At 41.3% G+C, this 19,533-nt stretch overlaps 1 pseudogene; it reads right to left on the bottom strand.

Moving 5' to 3' along the window:
* Nucleotides 1-9,834: 9,834 nt before the first annotated feature.
* LOC133766382 (3-beta-hydroxysteroid-Delta(8),Delta(7)-isomerase-like) lies at nucleotides 9,835-18,611 on the bottom strand (annotated as a pseudogene).
* Between the last annotated feature and the right edge of the window lie 922 nt (nucleotides 18,612-19,533).

Below are 19,533 nucleotides of genomic sequence, written 5' to 3'. Positions count from 1 at the left end.
CAGTGGCTCCTGTTGTTGACCCAACAAATTGACACTCTAGTTTATGGCGCCAGTAACCACCCTAGGCTGTCGTCATGAGTTGCCAAGGCTATGGAAGCCTTCCAAGTTTGCCGACTCTGATCATATTTAGACAAGGTCATAAAAGACAGAGTGAGGATAGTAACCAATGATCTTAAGAGTGGCATTTACCAGGTTTGAACAATTATACAGCATTAAGTGGGGAAGAGGACCATCAGTACACACAGGTTGGGAGTAGAGCCATTGGTGGTAGAGTAGAGGTTATGATTACAAAGGAATGAGGTCCAAGTGCACTAGAAAGGGCCTAGAACAAAGGACAGAGTCATTATTAGAGGAGCTAAGAAAGGTGCTGTCTAAGCTACAAGTAATTTTTCTGATTGAGAGGCAAATAGAACCTGATAGAAGGGGCTTGATAATAATCTGGTGGGCTTTGGGCCTTGTAAATTCAGAGGCCCAGACCTATCTATCTCTTCACATGGGGTATATCCTAAGGGAGGTGTGAACCTCCTAGGGGAAGGCACTCTGTTGACTTTCATTACTTGGCTGGCCTGGGAGGAGAGCTGGCCAGGTAAAGACAGGTGGCATCTCTAACAAGAAATTTACAGTTCTGCCTGAAATGTTGCTGACCCCACTTGACCATACCCTCAGCTGCAGTGGTCACTTTGGAAGTTGGGCTGAGTGAAGGGCTTTTCAGCTTAGAGCCAATAAGATCTGTGGCTCTGACCTGGGCATCCTTCGACTCCAGGGCAGGTCCATTTCCAGTGATCCAACTCTTGGCAGAGCTGCCAGGGCTCTTCACAAGCTGACTTCTGCTGAAGCCCAGGCTTACCACATTGAAAGCCACTGCAGTGGACTGGCCTGTTGGGTCTCCTTGAGGGCAGATCACTGTACAGATCAGCCATGAATAGGCCTGCCACCCATTGCTTCTGATGCCGAGCTTTCTTTTCCTCCTGGTTTGTGTTAAAGCAGACCAGAGGATGCAAGTCAAGGGAGTGCCCGTTTCCCATCTCTAATCTTCGGTGGCCTGAACTACAAGTCTCTAGTCACAGGCATGTTCTGTAGTAGTTTTTCTAAGGTAGACAATGCCCATGAGGAAAATTATATTCTCACTTTAAAACTTTCTTTCCCTTTGGTCTGAAAGGGAGGTTTTTTCTACTTACTGTATACTTTGCTGATGGCGAAGTGAATCTAGCTATGAGATTATTATTTAAGTTCTTATTTTGGCTATGCTATTGCAGAAAAATGTTAGCCATCTCTTTTATAAGGTCTAAAGATTAAATTGTGCATCCTACAGATTCCTTCATAATAGAATTAGTTTCCTACCTTGAAGAGAATAGAGAAATGAAAGAACAAGTTGGGCTTAGAATAGAGAAATGAGGGAGCAAGTCCTAGATCGCTTGCTGACAATAGCAATATCACATGAATACTTAGCAAACCGTTTCAACCATTAGATAACAACTTAAGAAAACATTTACCAGAAGGTCCAATGCCTTCTATAAATTTTAAGAATCATGTATTTGAAAACACCTCTTAAATATCTAACATGGTGTAGTTTGTTTAGCCAGTAAACTTAAACACAACCATCTAAAATGTTTTTAGTTTCTTTCTATCAACAAGTCTAAAACATATGATACACAGATTCAGGTCCCACAAATTAAAATGTATCTTTGATTGATTTTAGCAGCTTAAATTTATGGACAATCTGATCTATAAGCCATTTAAAATAAAACTCTTAATAAAATTTCCCCATGTGGACATACAATATGTACACACATATAATATAGCATAATAGACCAATATAGCAATTTTAATAATAGCTTTTAAAATCTTTAACTCTTTTTGTAGATTGCCAATTGATTTGAATTGCTTTTTCTTTTTAGTAACCTCAATTGACCATACTTTCCTCAGTTGGTACTGTTAATACATTATTGGCTTCATCTGTTTACAGAGCCATCCCAAAGTACTGAATACAATAGAAGTGGCTGGAAAAAGTCCATAGGAACCTATAGGAGGACAGCTAAACACAGAACCAACAACGCTTTAGTTTTATGAGCAGCACATCATATGTAACTGTGGATGACAAAAGACTTTAAGTCGCCATGTTTAAAATTATAAACTCATCAACCAACAAGGGGCACTTGCTTACTTCACAGTATTTTTGAAAGCACCTGTAGGATTTTACAAGTATTTAACTCTTTAGGCCTCTGGGGCTTTCTCATTAAGATAACTATCATGTCTAGTAACACAAGATCATTAGACTTTTTAATTCTAAAACATTTGTATTAATAGCATTTTCCATTATAGAAACTTAAAGTCTGGTACCACATCACATCTTGACAGTACTTCTAATATAATCCAAATAGACTGATTAGTTGGTATCTCTATAAGATGAGAGACATAGGTCCTTCGATTTTTTCAGTTGGGCCCAAACTGGAAAAACCAAAGTCCAGGATTTACTGGAAATTTTAGAGACCAGATTGTTTGAAACTTTGATTTTTTGAATGCCTGTCAAGAATGCCAAGAAGTCTCAAAATCCAAAATATCTGGTTGAAATAAGATTCCTTAAAATCATGACATAACATAGACCAAATTTGATCATTGTTACAAGGTGATTATTCAAATTTTTGAAAAAAGCACATATTTAAATAACCCATAGCTCTTAATAAAAATTCAGCTGTTTTTGAATACTTAGAATTTAACAGACATCAAGAGAACATAATAGATTACTTTAACACATTGCTTTAACAGAGCATCAGAGTTTAATTCTATGTCAAAGAGAAATTGAGCTTCCTGTGATCTTTTGCTGTGAGGTTTCCTTCTTTTTACCTTCTTTCATATTGGTGACCATGTTTCTGTGTTTCTGTGTGTAAGACATCTTTAAGCATCTTTTGCAGGGCAGGATGAGTGGCAACAAATTCTTTCAGTTTCTGTTTGCTATGAAAAGTCTTAATTTCACCTTCATTCACAAATGAGAGCTTTGCAGGATATAGTATTCTGGGCTGGCAGTTTTTCTCTCTTAGTACCTGGGCTATGTCTCGCCATTGCCTTCTAGCTTGTAGGGTTTCTGATGAGAAGTCTGCTGTGAGTCTAATTGGAGATCCTCTAAGAGTAATCTGACGTTTCTTTCTTGCACATTTTAGGATCTTTTCTTTATGTTTCACTGTGGTGAGTTTGATTACAACATGTCGTGGTGAGGATCTCTTTTGGTCATGTTTATTAGGGGTTCTATAAGTTTCCTGTACTAAGATGCCTCTGTCTTTCTCCAAACCTGGGAAATTTTCTGCTAGTATCTCACTGAAAATGCCTTCTAATCCTTTCTCCCTCTCCATGCCTTCAGGAACTCCTAGAACCCGAATGTTGGGTTTTTTAATAGTATCCTGTAGATTCCCGACAATATTTTTTAGATTTCTAATTTCTTCTTCTTTTCTTTGGTTTGCCTGTTTCCTTTCCTGTTCTCTGTCTTCTAAGTCTGATATTCTCTCTTCTGCTTCGCCCATTCTGTTTTTAAGGCTCTCTAATGTGTTTGTCATTTGATCTATTGAATTCTTCATTTCATTATGATTTCTAGTCACTATCAGAGTTTCTTGTTCCACTAGTTGTTTCATTTCATTTTGATTCCTCCTTAATATTTCACTTTCACGAGAGAGATTTTCTATCTTGTCCATTAAGGATTTCTGTAGTTCAAGAATTTGTTTTTGAGAACTTCTTAATGTTCTTATCAATTTTTTGAGATCCGCTTCTTGCATTTCTTCGATCTCATCATCTTCATAATCTTGAATTGGGGTGTCTTTTTCATTTGGGGGCGTCATAGTGTCTTCCTTGTTCTTGTTAGCTTGGTTTTTGCGTTTGTTGTTTGGCATGTTGGAGATATTTGGTGTCTTCACTGTGGTGTTTTTTCTTGTTACACTATGGCTCTATATTAAGTGGACTGTCTGCTTTCAGTGGAGCCTTAGAGGCTTGAGATGAGTGTGGACTGAGAGCTGTGTTTGGTTCCTCAGGGTTGAGGGTGTGTCAAAGATGACACTCCCAGGCTAGGTGTGGTAAATCTCTCTTTCTTTTTTTGATTTAAAAGGGAAGTAATTCCGCACAGCTGAACGTAATTGGAGGTAGTTAGCAGGCAAATGATATACCCACAGGAGCCAGAGATCGGAAGCTCTTTCCCAAGGACCACACAGGGAATCTCTGCTGCCCTCAGTGTGGACTCCAATTCTCCTGCAGTCTCCCACTGGGTTGCCAAGTTAGATGCTAATCTCCTGTTATTTCACCCTTCCCCCCAGAGTCAGGTTTTTCTGCTAGGCTCAGGGCTGGTGCAGACCTGAGGTCGCCCTGCTTATGACGTATGTCCAAAATGGCGCCTGCTCTGTCTTGCTCACCTTTGAGAGGTGAGTGGAGAGAGAGAAACTTGTGTCTGTATCGGTCACTTTTTTTATTTTTTTCCTATCTCTCTTCTAGTTAGCCTGGTGAACTTTTCCCCACGGAGTTTCAAGCCTCATTCCCTCTAGCCTCCTCTTTCCACTTGCCCGCTGGTATCTCGGGCTATTGAGGTTCGGCTCACCTCGCGTTCCAGCGCTGGTGTGTTGAGTCTGCCGCTGGTGTCCCGAACTTGGGCTCCCACGCTCTCCACGCAGGTCCACTGTGAATCACTAGTTCCGGAAGAGTTTCCTCTGCTGTTTCATCCCCTACTCTTCCTTGACCCTGCAGTATCTCCACTTATATTAAACTTTCTCTCCCCCGGACTAATAGTGTGCTCCCTGCCTATTCCGCCATCTTGCCGCTCTCCGAAACAGTATTTTTACACTTTGTGTTTCTGTGTGGGTGCAATGATGAAATCTTTACTTAGTATATACTGAATAGATCTCCTGTATATAAAGATAATTGAAAATGAAAAAAAAAACCCTTGGTGTTAAATTGGAAATTACATAGAAAATTAATCAATTTTTTTTGAAAAATCATGCAGGATCTCTGTCATTAATATGCTGTACACTGTTATTTAATGCTATAACTAGTACTCCAACAGTATTTTTTCACTTTGTGTTGCTATGTGAGGACAAACTGTTGAAATCTCTATATATACTAAACGGATCTTCTGTATATAAAGAGAATTGAAAATGAATCTTGATGTGAATGGAAGGGGAGAGGGAGCGGGAAAGGGGAGGGTTGCAGGTGGGAGGGAAGTTATGGGAGGGGGAAGCCATTGTAATCCATAAACTGTACTTTGGAAATTTATATTCATTAAATAAAATATAAAAAATAATAATAATAAAAAATAAACAATTAAAAAAAAAGAAATGGCCATCAAAGAAGAATGTACTTTTCTCTAAAGGGAGCAGAGAACTTCTACTCTGTTTATGGTCTTGTCCAAATACTGATGGGAGTTTGTGGACTCAAAAGGCTTCCGTAGCCTAGACCGCGGTGGTCACTGATGTCATACATAAGAGTGTTATTGTTAAATTAACAAAAGGAGTTACTGTACACTAACTCCCCATGCAGGACCTCTGTTCTCAATGAGTTGTATTGAGAGTTAACTGTAAAATCAGTTCTCAGTTTTTGTGTGTGTGCGTGTGTGTGTTTGCAAAGTGTTGAATTCTTTACTTAGCATAGAGTTGGTCTTCTGTGTACAAACTTAACTGAAAATGAATCTTAATGGAGAATGGGACTGACAAGGGGAGAGGAAGAGGAGTGGGTGTGTGGGTGGGAGGGCTGGTATGGTGGGAAGAACTACTATATTCCTAAAGTTGTACTTATGAAATTTGTATTCTTTAAAAAAATAAATTTTATTAAATAAGAGTGTACAGCACATTAAAGGCAGAGATCCTACATAATATTTTTTTAAAAATTAATTAATTTTCTATGCCATTTCCAATTTAACACCAGGTTTTTTTTTCATTTCCAATTATCTTTATATACAGAAGATCGATTCAGTATATAATTAGTAAAGATCTCATCAGTTTGTACCCACGCAGAAACACAAAGTGTAAAAATACTGTTTCAGTACTAGTTATAGCATCAATGCACATTAGACAACACATTAAGGACAGATCCCACGTGGGATGTAAGTACACAGTGACTCCTGTTGCTGACTTAACAATTTGACACTCCTGTACACTCTTATTTAATGCTATAACTAGTACTCCAACAGTATTTTTTTTCACTTTGTGTTGCTATATGGGGGCAAACTGTTGAAATCATTACCTAATATATACTAAACTGATCTTTTGTACATAAAGAGAATTGAAAATGAATCATGATGTGATTGGAAGGGGAGAGGGAGCGGGAAAGGGGAGGGTTGTGGGTGGGAGGGAAGTTTTGGGAGGGGGAAGCCATTGTAACCCATAAGCTGTACTTTGGAAATTTATATTCATTAAATAAAAGTTAAAAAAAATAAAAAAATAAAAGGCAAAATAAACAAATAAATAAATAAATAAGTGTTGCTGCAGAGCAGTGAGAAAAGACTTTTTTTTTTTTTTTTGACAGGCAAAGTTAGACAGTGAGAGAAAGAGAGACAGAGAGAAAAGTCTTCCTTCCGTTGGTTCACTCTGCAAATGGCTGCTACCGATAGTGCGCTGCGCCGATCCGAAGCCAGGAGCCAGGTGCTTCCTTCTGGTCTCCCAAGCAGGTGCAGGGCCCAAGCACTTGGGCCATCCTCCACTGCCTTCCTGGGCCACAGCAGAGAGCTGGACTGGAAGAGGAACAACCGGGACAGAACCGGCGCCCCGACTGGGACTAGAACCCAGAGTACCATCGCCGCAGGTGAAGGATTAACCTAGTGAGCCGCGGCGCTGGCCAAGACTGGTCTTTTCAAAGTATTATGCTGGGGCCGGCACTGTGGCACAGCAGGTTAATGCCCTGGCCTGAAGCGCCGGCATCCCATATGGGCACTGGTTAGAGAGAGGGCTGCTCCACTTCAATCCAGCTCCAACAATTGTGGCCAGTTGGGGAGTGAACCAGCGATGAAAGACCTCTCTCTCTCTCTCTCTCTCTCTCTCTCTCTCTCTCTCTGCCTCTCCTCTCTCTGTGTAACTCTTTCTAATGAATAAATAAATCTTTAATTAAAAAGAAGTATTATGCGCCGGCGCCATGGCTTAACAGGCTAATCCTCCGCCTTGCGGCGCCAGCACACCGGGTTCTAGCCCCGGTTGGGGCACCAGATTCTATCCTGGTTGCCCCTCTTCCGGGCCAGCTCTCTGCTATGGCCCAGGAAGGCAGTGGAGGATGGCCCAAGTCCTTGGGCCCTGCACCCACATGGGAGACCAGGAGAAGCACCTTCTCCTGGCTTCGGATCAGCACGATGCGCCGGCCGCAGCGGCCATTGGAGGGTGAACCAACGGCAAAAAGGAAGACCTTTCTCTCTGTCTCTCTCTCTCACTATCCACTCTGCCTGTCCAAAAAAAAAAAAAAAGTATTTTGCTGTGTCTGCTGGGAATCCACACAGGGGAAGATCATTACTTCACACCGTAACCAAATTTCAGGTATAAATTAATTATAGGGCTAAATAGACCACAAAGTAAACAGAGTGAAGATTCACAAATTGGACTATATAAAATTGAAAAGCTTTCATTCATGAAAGATACTATCAAAGCTGAACTTGTAATTATACATATCCAATAAATGAGCTATTCCACCTCAGGGATGCACTCAAAGTAAATATGTGTGGATGAACACCAAGAGAATGTGTTCGGCAGGGTATTCATAATGGCACCAAACTGGGAACCCAATGCACACCACTAGTAGAACACATACGTAAATAGTGGTGTGTTCACACCATGAAATACCCTCACTACACAGCAATGACAATGAGCAAATTAAAGACAAAAAAGATAAATCCAGAAACTATACTGAACAAAAGAAGCCAAATGTAAAAGGTTACACACTGTGTGATCCTACTCATGTAAAGCTTACAAGCAGATGAAACTATTCTATAGTGCTTCAAGTCAGCATTCTAGTTACAGTTTTAGTTGGGGAATGAAGAAAGTAGTAACTGGAAAGCAATGCAGGAGAGTGTTTGGAAGGAACACTAGTGTTTTATTTCTTTACCTGATTGATGGTTGCATAGGTGTTCACAATAACTCAATGAACCGTTTTTAATAACCATATTTGTGTTATTTGTCACAAAAATAACACATTCCTTGTTAGATTTTTTTCATAAACATTTTGTTATTCTTCCTCTGGATAAGGCCTTCAGTGTTTCCATTAAGTAACAAATATTTTCGACCATCCTCCCGATGTCAGATACTGATTTATGTGCTGAGGTACAGCAATGAATAAGATGTAAAAGTCCTTTTTCTCTTTAAATTTCCTTTTATAGGAGAGATGTATATGATAAATAAACAAGTAAGTAAAAAGACGGTATCAAATTGGATTAAGTTCTATGAATTAAATAAAATATCATGCTCATAAATAGTCAATAAAGAACGTATAAGAAAACTTTGTTGGGTGGGTGTCTCACTAACCACCTTGAAGAATGCTTTTATCAGGTAACTTGTCAGCTTATTCACTAGAATTTTCAGAAAGGTGACCATAAAATCTCTGAATCATAAACATCTGTGGTGGAACTGCTGCTCAGTATAACAAAAGCCACCTAACTCCAAATCTCAGGGCACAAAGTTCAAATCAACCAGCATAACAGTAAGTTACCATTTATTTTTAAATGCACTTAACCACACTGACAGAAGAGGGAACCCTTGAACCAGGAAAACAGAATGCGACAGCAGGTTGCCTTCATAAAGGTGCCTAACATTTTAAGTTCAAATACTCTACACACATTAGTACAAATAGGAAAAGGTGCACAACAAATACGCAAAGCTACATTTAGAAGGAAACAGACTAGGTGAGCCTTGTGGGTTAAGTCATTGCTTGGGACACCCACATACCATATCAGGGTGCCCGTTCCAGTTCTGGCTGCTCTGCGATTCCAGCCCAGCTCCCTGCTAATGCACTTGGGAGACAGCAGATGATGGCTCAAGTGCTTGGGCCTCTGCCACCCACATGACAGACCCTGATGGAGTTTCTGGCTTCTCGCTTTGATCTGGTCCAACTCTGACTGTTGCAGGCATTTGGGGAGTGAACCAGGAGATGGAAAATCTCTCTCCCCCTTTCTGTCACTCTGTCTTTCAAATACAATAAATAAAAAGATCTTAAAGAAGAAACCAGATCAAAATTTTTCCTCTGATGAAAATACTCTGCAATAAATAAACCAGGAGGAGAAATAAAGCTGGAACATACATTACCTTATGGATTAAGTGCCACTGGGAAATCAATTAGAGCGTGAAAAAACGACACAAATTAACATTTCAAAAATTCAGAATAGACATGAATAGCAAAGATAGCAAGCACAGAAACAAAGACATGTAATGATATCTGAGCACAGGAAAGAAATTAAAGAAATAACAAAATCATCTCAGATATAAAACTAAATTATAAGTTGCCAAAGGAGAATGCACAGTAAAGAAAAAAAGAAGTAAAAATAGCCTAGAGGTCAGCTCTGTGGCACAGTAGGTTAATCCTCTGCCAAAGGTGCCAGCATCCCATATGGACACTGGCACTGGTTGTTGTTGTTGTTTTTTTTTTTTTTTAGAGTCATGATAGTTTATTTCCTGATTTTGAAATTGCTACCATCACAGGCCTTCCTGTCTTCTCTTTAACCTCTTGTTTCAAAGGCTCGTGGGAGTAGCTCCACAGATCCTGTACCCTCCATGTCTCTGACCCTTTCTGTGTCCACCCATCAGCCTAAGTGTGATAGATTAATTAGCTTTGGCCATCCAACCTGTGGGAGCAGGGTGGGATGCTTCTGCTGAGTGCCTCATCATCAGCCCAGCCCAGGTTCCACCCTAGGCCACTGCTCATTAGTTCTGCTTGCTCTTGGCTGTTGTGGCTTTGGCGTCCAGCGTGCTCTGAGCATAAGCAAGATGCTTCACAGCGTCAAGCACAAGGACTTCAGGCAGAACCAGCCACAGGGCACTCATGAAGACAAAGTAAAACCAGAAGTAGAGGGGGTGGCCCAGCTCCCCATGCTGAAATCCGTCCCGTTGCTCCATCAGGAAGTACAGCACATCCCCGTAGATCTATCCCACAGACACCACGAGCTGGAGGACAAAGCAGAGGGAGTGCTGGAGGAGAAAGGCAATCACCACCCACAGGCTGAGTGGTCCCCACAGGAAAGCTGTGATGGTCTCCATGCACACTGTGAAGTTGTCATCCAGGATATATCGGCTGTCTCCTTTGGCATATTCTTTCCACAGTTGTGATAAGAAGACTTGATCTCCAAGAAGGACCTCAAGGTAGAGACTGAATCAGTCCTCAATCACACACTGCAAACCAGCACAGGGACAATCGCTGCCAAGTCCCAGCTGCTCCTCTTTGGATCTGGCTCTCTGCTATGGCCTAGGAAAGCAATGGAAAATGGCCCAAGTGCTTGGGCCCCTGCACCCGCATGGGAGACCTGGAAAAAGCTCTTGGCTGCTGGGATCAGATAGACTCTTCTCTGGCCATTGCAGCAATCTGGGGAGTGAATCAGCGGATAGAAGACCTTACTCTCTGTCTCTCCCTCTCTCTATCTGTAACTCTACTTCTCAAATAAATAAATGAAATCTTTAAAAAAAATTCTCAACATAGAAAACAAAGAAGAGAGGAACATGATCAAATAGAAAAGCTAAGAGACAGTAAAAAGAAATCTGAAATGCATGTAATTGCAGTCTCTGAAAGACAGAAATAAAATAATGGGGTAGAAGTAATATTTAAAGCAATAGTCCAAACGTTTCAAAAATAAAATAAATCCTGAACTTAAATACTTAAATGGCCGACAGTGTACCCAGGGAAATTGACACTGCATGGTGAAGTCCAAGACAAATTCTAGAAAATTAATTAGGCTTTGACATGGAGAGAGAAGGAAATAATGAAGTCATGATAAAGTAAAGAAAATCAGGTTGACATCAGAATTCTTGAGCACAACATACAGAGCAGCGGAATAATATCTAAAGAAACTCCAAAAAGTCCAAACTAAGAATTTCACGTCCCTTTAAGAACCCTTTCTTGCTTCAAGTCCAAAGAAAAACACTGCTAAACTAACAAAAATGTAGAGAACATTATACTTGTTAACCCTTGGTTGCTTGTGAAGTGTACTGTTCTCTTTTCAAACTACTGGGGGGGGGGACATTTAATTTACCTGTTTTACTGATTTCTTGATTTTTTTAATGATGAATTAAATGTTTAACATTTTTCTGATAGTTTATTCTACCTGAATTCCTGATATTCAGAAAAAAATTAACTTTTTCACTATCACTATAAAATTTTAAATTCTGTTGTATCTCCTTATATTTTACAACTATGCTATTAAGTGATGTGCCTTTTCATCTTTATTTCAGATATATGGTATATTTCATCAAGGTCAAATCCTTGCCTTTGTGCCTGTTACCAGCCACCAGACTTTTCCTGAAATTATTACTATTGTTGCCTCCCTTTTATCCAGCATCCTCTTTTCTCTATTATTACTTTCTTCTTTTTGCAGTTGTTAATGTAGTGTTATGTGATGGTCTAATTTTGTGTCAATTTGACTGGGCTAGGGGATACCCAGAGAGCTCACAGACCATCATTTCTGGGTGTCTGTGAGGTCTTTATGGAAGAGATTAGCCTTTGAATCAGTAGACCGAGTAAAGACGATCCTTCTTCATCCCAGCACCATCCAATCTGCTGAGTACCCAAAAAAGAATTAATGGCGGAGGAAAGGCAAGTTTGCCCTGTCTGCTTCCACCAGGGTACCCATCTTCCCCAGCCCTCGGACATCAGACAGCAGTCTCCAGTTTCTCTGGCCATCTGTCTCTAGTGGGAATCACACCATTGGCTCCTCAGTTTTGGCAACTTCATATTTGGATTGGAAGTTATACCATCATGTTCACACACACACACACACACACACACCCTGGTTCTCAGGCCTCCAGACTCAAACTGAATCATTTCACCGGCTTGCCTGGCCCTGCAACTTACAGGAGGCAGAACCTGGGACCTTTCAGCTTTTGTATTTAGCTGAGCCATTGTTCTTGATAAATTTCTTTCCAGGCTGGCATTGGCTTAGAGAATAAAGCTGCTGCCTGCAGTGCCGGCATCCCATTTGGACACCAGTTCAAGTCTGGCTGCTCCACTTCCGATCCAGCTCTCTGCTATGGCCTGGGAAAGCATTAGAAGATGGTCCAAGTTCTTGGACCCCTGCACCCACATGGCTGCAACCATCAAACCTGGGCCAATCTAAAGCCTTGAACCAGGAGTCAGAAGCTTCTTCCAGGACTCCTATGTGGATACAGGAACCCAAAGACTTGGGCCATCCTCCAGTGCTTTCCCAGGTGCACTAGCAGGGAGCTGGATCAGCAGTGGAACAGATAGCGTCCATATGAGATGCCAGTGCCACAGGTGGTAGTTTTACCTGCTACACTGCAGCAGTGACACCAAATTCTGTTTCTTTTAACTCACAAAGCTTTTACTTCCTTTTCTTCTTAACCTTCTAAAATTTTGTCACAGCGTAGAAATGTGAGTTTCAATGGGCCTTTAGGATCCAAAGATATGAGACTTTTCAATTCTTCACCATTTAGGGGGAGAGGTACATCCTTCTCCCTCTGTTCTTTCTCCTAAAATGCCCATTAATGAATACAGGAACATTTAAACTACCCCACAGGCTTCTTAACATTTTAAGCACTTCATTTATTTGTTGTTTTATCCTATATTTTGTAAAATCCCACAGTCCAGTCTTCCAGCTAACATTTTACCTGGGTTCATTCTGCTCTTCAGTCCACTCACTGATCTTTTGAGATAATTGATTTTAATCTCAGGAATTCGAAATGAATTTTTAATAATGCCCCATTCTTAATTCTTGAGTGTTATTGATTATATTGTCTGTACTTTTAAAGTCTCATGTTTGACCCACTTACTCTATTGCAATTGACTTTCTCTTGCGATTGTTGTCCCCAAATGTTTTGTAGATTTGGTTGTAGGCTTCTCTTTATAACTGAGTTTGCTTTTGAGGCTAGCAACGAATGCTGCTTGGGGTTTACCACAGCTGCTTTGCAACTCATGAGTGGGAAGGGATGTATGTGCTTCCAGGTGGGTGGACTAGTAGTTTATAAGCCTCGTGTGGGACTTCTCCTCCCTGACATTGCCAGTCACCTGGGGCACTGCTGCATATCCATGACTCAAGCAGCCACTCTTACTGTTCCTGCCCCAGGACAAAGGCCTGTGCCACTGCCTGCCTGGCTCCTGCTGAAGCCTCAGCCCAACCACCACAACAGTTTCAGCCTCCTCCTCCATTGCTCCCTGAATTCCTTATCTCCAAGCTTAAAGAGCATTGACTCTCTCAACTCTATTCTTCCATTCAAAACTTTATATTAAGTGTTTGGTCCTCAAAGTTCACATATGCAAAATAAAGAAAAGGAAACAAATAACCTCTCCTGTTCTTTATTTCTATCTGTAAGGATGTAAAGAGTAGTGGTTAAGCACTCAGTGTTTAACATCCAGCCAGGTGGCCTGGTTCAAATCCTAGTTCACCCAATTTGATACCTGGATGACTACAAGCAACTTCCTAATCTCTGAGTGCCTCAGTTTCTCCATATGTTAAATGTGGATAATAGTAATAGCCTGCTCTCAAGATGATGAAGAGGATGAAGTGAGTTAAATCATAGAAAGGTGTTCTCCAGTCGATGTGGGCACACAGCACAGTAACTGTGTTCCAATTCAGAGATTTCAGAGCTGCGTTCTTCCAAATACAGGAACTCCTCCCTTGCCTGGACCCAACAACAAGATCAGTGCCAAAGGGGAGCATCACAACTGCCAACAGTTTGATTGCAGAGTAAAAGTTCTAAATTCTAAATCTAAATTCTCATCCCTTTGGTTGTCGATTGAGGCCATATTTTTCCTGAAGGAGTTTCTTTACTGGCTTTTGAGTCTTTGACGGCATTGAATTCCACTCAAAGTGGCACACATTTAATTTTAATTCCTGTGATGGTCACAGCATGGGGATTGAATATGCCCGCATTCACATAAACAGAAAATCTGAAAATTATTTTGTCTTGCATTTATATATGCAAGTCAACTTGATTGGTTATGAAAGTCTTTAATCATGCTTTTTCCCTCAAACCTGAAGGCTAGATTTTGTTGGCCTCAAAAATTTAATGAAAAACAAATGTTTGGGTCACATCTGATTTTCATTATACTTTGTAAACTACTCTCTTATCTGCCCAGATTCTGATATAATTACTTCTCACTCTTTTCTTTTTAAAGATATTTGGTAGTGTGAGCATTTGGCATGAAGGTTAATAAGCTACTTGGGATACCCATATCCCATATTGCAGTGCCTGAATTCAAGTCCCTACTCTGCTCCCAATTCTAGGTTTCCACACCCTAGGAGGCAGCAGGTAATAACTCAAGTAGCTGAATCCCTGTCAACCACATGGGAGGCCTGGCTTTAGGTCCCAGCTCCCAACATCAACCTGGCCCAGCCCTGGCCATTGCAATGTTTGGGGAGTGAATCAGCAATGGGAGATTTCCTCTCTCTTTCTCTCTCTCTCTCTCTCTCTTTCTCTCTTCCTATAAAACAAATAAATAACAATTTTTGGCTTTTTTTTTTTTTTTTTGCTTAGCTTGCATGGAAATCAGTCCATATAACCAGGCAACCATACAAGATGTCAAGAAGGTTTTCATCTTTCTTCTTCAAAAACATCCTAATCATTGGATTTGCTATCTGTTCCAACTTTGTGAGTATATCCATCAACTTCCCTCTTATTATGTATTATACATTCTAACAAAGAAACTCAAGTATGCCCTACCTAGGGTTGTTGTTTAACCTAGTGGTTAAAATGCCTGCCTTCCATATTGGAGCACCTGGGTTCAATACCTGTTGCCAGCTCCTAATTCCAGCTTCATGCTAATGCAGACCTGGGAGGCAGAAGAGGTGCTGATGTCTGGGTGACTGTCACCCACATGGGAGAACTGTGTTGTAAATACAAGCTTCAGCCTGATCCAGTCCTAGCTGTAGTGGGCATTTGGGGTAGTGAATGGGAGGTCTCTGTGGGTTTCTCTTTCTCTCTCTCTCTCTCTCTCTCTCCTTCTCTCTCTTTCTCTGCCTTCCTCCCTCTCACTCTGCAATGAACAAATAAATAATTTTTAATTGTGCTACTCTTTACTAATTAAATTTTCAGGGCCGGCACCATTGCACAGTAGGTTAATCCTCCGCCTGTAGCACCAGCATCCCATATGGGCGCCGGTTCTAGTCCCTGTTGTACCTCTTCTAATCCAACTCTCTACTATGCAAGCCTGGGAAGGCAGTAGAAGATGGCCCAAGTCCTTGGGCCCCTGCACCCACATGGGAGACCAGGAAGAAGCTCCTGGCTCCTGGCTTCGGATCGGCACAGCTCTGGCCGTTGCGGCCATCTGGGGAGTGAACCAATGGATGGAAGATCTTTCTCTCTCTGTCTCTCCCTCTCACTGTCTGTAACTCTACCTCTCAAATAAATAAAATATTTTAAACAATAAATAAAATAAAATAAAATAAATTTTCAGTTTGTCCAGTTTGTCAATTTTGTCAATTTTAATTCTCAACTACAATTAAAATCTATTTAAATTCTTCTATTGCATTTTAGTTCCCTCATTGTTCTTCTTTATCTCATTCAGTTCTTTCACATTTCAAGTTTATCTTCATGGATTTCCACTCCAATTCCATAGATGCCATGTATTTGTTAATCCTCTTAGTCACACCAAAACAGCTTTCTAAAATTTTGTGTCAGTCCTTGCCATGTCATTTTATGAAATTTCCTTCTCTAGAGAAAGACAGACAGAAACTCAAGAACTTTGCTACAGTGCTCTTCCTGCCCTTGTCCTCACTAATACACATATACATACATATGGGGAGGTGGCTTTTAGTGTGATATATCTTTTCTTTTTTTATATACTTTTTTTATACCCCTGTACATTTTTCCCATGTATTTATCCTTGCACACAACATGATCTGTTCAGGACCTACGCATATCAACTCTCAGCCCCATCATCATTAACTGATTGCTATTTTAAATAATTATTTATTTATTTAAAGTCAGAGCATCAGAGAAAGAGAGAGAGCGAGCACACTTCCATCTGCTGGTTCACTCCCCAAATGATCACAACAGTCAGGTTTACACCAGGCCAAAGCCAGGAGCCAAGAACCACATCAGGGACTCCCACATGGGTAGCAGGGGCCCAAGTACTTGGGCCACCTTCCTCTGCCTTCCCAGATGTGTCATCAAGAAGCTGGATCAGATGCAGAGTAGCTGGGACTCCAATAAGCATTCCCATTTGAGATACCAGAGTTGTAAGCAGCGGCTTAATCAGCTACATGCAGTGTTGGTCCCCACTGATCGCTTTCAAAACTTTTGCATCCATCTGTAGCTAACACTTTGATGTACACAGTGGGTGATGTACACAGTTTTGATGTACACAGTGATGTACACAGCAGTTTGATGTACACAGTAGGTGACATTGTTTAGAAGATAAACATTGTATGAGAACATGGGAATTTATAAATTAAGTATTAAATTTATAGAGCACATTGGTAATAGGTATGCATGTTTGGGGATGTATTTTGTTATTTTTATTGAGTAAAGAGAAAAGAACTTGAATTCTTTCCATTGAGTAAAAATAAAAGGATAAGACAGTGAGTTGGGAAATCAAGAATTCCACATGAGTAATGCAGGTGGAGACCTCCTTTGGAGTTGGCACTCTGCTGTGGAGCAGAGATCCACTTGGACAACAGCACAGCTCCTCACCCTGCGCCCCAATTGCACCTCCACCTCAGGTTAATGATATTGTAATTGGTAAAAATACCACCCACACAAAAGTGATAAACAGCAATTAGCGATGAAGCAACATGTTATGGCTTGTCCTAGTACGAGGGGAAAACTAGGGAGGAATTTGAGGGGAAAATACAAGTTAGACAATGAACAAAGTTGTAAGAGTACTTAAGTTTAAATAAAAAATTCAGAGTTTGTTAATAAAGAGGGTGGGAAAGTCCTTTGAGTACTATTTATCCATGATCTTTTTAGGATACATATCATCACCAAAAGTGAATCGATAGGGTTTTTTTTCTTTATTTATTGATTTGAGAACCAGAAACAAGACAAACTGGGGCCTTGGTGACTGATACACATCACCCCTTGATTATGCATTGCTGTTTAACCCCATTCACTGTAGTCGGAAGAAACTTTTTTGTGTATTCTGATGAGCAGTTGGTTATTTTTCTTGGGTTTTTGCCACTAATGTGAGTTTTCATCTTTTTTAATATGCCCTGATATGTAATTATAAGGAAAAGTGTAAGAAATTATTATTGGGGCAAGATATATATTTTTCCTACATAACCAGTGTATACTGTTAATTTTATAGATTTATGTATTTCAACATTTTTGAGAAAAAAATTTAAACTTGACAACATACCATATGTATTTTTTAAGATTTTATTTTTATTTATTTGACATCAGAAATAGAGAGAAGGAGAGAAAGACAGGTTCACTCTAAATGGCCAGGGTTGAGCCAAGCCAAATCCAGGAGCCAGGGGCTTCCTTCAGGTCTCCCAAATGGGTGCAGGGGCCCAAGCACTTGGACCATTCTTTTTATTTTTTTATTTTTTTATTTTTTGACAGGCAGAGTGGACAGTGAGAGAGAGAGAGAGAGAGAGAGAGAGAGAGAAAGGTCTTCCTTTGCCGTTGGTTCACCCTCCAATGGCCGCCGTGGCCAGCGCACTGCGGCCGGTGCACCACGCTGATCCGAAGCCAGGAGCCAGGTGCTTATCCTAGTCTCCCGTGGGGTGCAGGGCCCAAGCACTTGGGCCATCCTCCACTGCACTCCCTGGCCACAGCAGAGAGCTGGCCTGGAAGAGGGGTAACCGGGACAGAATCCGGTGCCCCAACCGGGACTAGAACCCAGGGTGCCGGTGCCACAAGGCGGAGGATTAGCCTATTGAGCTGCAGCGCCGGCCAGACCATTCTTCATTGCCCTCCCTGGTACACTAGCAGGGAGCTAGATCAGAAATGGAGCAGCAGGGACTTAAACCAGCACCCATATGGGATGATGCTGACACAGCACTGTCTACTCCACAGTGCCAGCCCCACTGTATGTATTTTATGTATTATGTATGTATTGTATGTATTTTAACTAGCAACAAAAAAGGGATTTATTCACTAAGAAAAACTACTCTAATCAATCAAAGGATAGTAAAGAATAAATTTACATGTTAACAGAAACATTAAAGAACCTTATTCTTTCTCACTGTTGTAAATAGATAGCATTTCCCCCACATGCTTCAAATTCTGAGAACTCTCAAGATAAATGAGAAAAACATGTTCACCAAGTAAAAGAATAAGAACACAAGAAGCATCAGACAATGCCAGCCCTATGTATAAATCTCAGTGTCTAATGGGCTTCCTGTCACTGGATCAGTGTCACAGTGACCCCAAGTCAGGCATGGAATCAACCCTCAAAACATTAACCTCAAAAGGAACCATAGAGGAGACTAAACTTTTGATTACCTGAGAGAAATTTGACCCATAAAACATGCACTCTGGGGTATAGACTGTCTCAAACAGCCTCATATTACCAATAACGAATTGTTTTATATCCTAAGTAAGTTTTGACACTGACAAGTCTGGATGAAGAACAGGGAATGTGTCCCTCACATCACAAAGGAATCACAGCACAGGAGAGCTCTGAGGGAGGAGGCCAGCACTGGAGCAGATAGTTGACCTGCCCTTTCCTGCAGACTGCAACTGCCTCTCCAGGCCAATGCAAGGGCAGCTAGGTGGAGGACAGTCACAAGGCAGGGCAGGGAAACTGGGTCACAACCAAGAACAGGAATTCACCCTGACAAAAAGAGACTGACCAGTTCCCTGAGTTACACGTGTCACTGGTCATTCCCAGGTGTTCGGCTAAGGCAGCGGGGCGGGGTGGCGGCACGGCAGGGGGGGGTGGACACGCAGGTGGTCTTATCAGAGAACAAAGGGCCTGGGTCCAGGAGTCCGAACACAGGCGTCAGGCTTTCAGCAGAGCCAATCTGCATAGGAAGCTGGCAGCCCCTAGACAATAGCATCCATGTACATTGTGCCCAGGTGCAGGTAGCCAGGCATAAGGCCTCTGGGAGGGGGAATAGTTTCATGTGGCCAGAGTGCAGAGAGGTGGTCTTGGGAAATCCACTGTCCACAAGGGCAATAGGCTCTTCTGTCATCTTGTTGGCTACTTAGGATTCACTAGCTCCCAAGCGGAGTTCTCTAAGGAAAAGGGTGAAGAGGTGGGGAAAGTGCTTTTTGATGCCCTACAGGACTCAATATGGAAAACTAAGACCAATCTCATCTAAATCAACTTACCACTGTCTGGGGTCAGGGTCAAATTCAAAGTATCATATCCTGCTCTGCGTAAAACAAATTGTGGTTGGAAATGTATCCCCAAGCCCTACCTCCTCACAAGTGAAAAGACCTCACACAACAGTGGAAGATATAGGAAGCAGAAGCAGAACATCTT

Source organism: Lepus europaeus, chromosome 9, assembly GCF_033115175.1.
Source record: "Lepus europaeus isolate LE1 chromosome 9, mLepTim1.pri, whole genome shotgun sequence".
Classification (NCBI taxonomy): Eukaryota; Metazoa; Chordata; class Mammalia; order Lagomorpha; family Leporidae; genus Lepus; species Lepus europaeus.
This window is presented reverse-complemented; position numbering and strand designations above follow the sequence as displayed.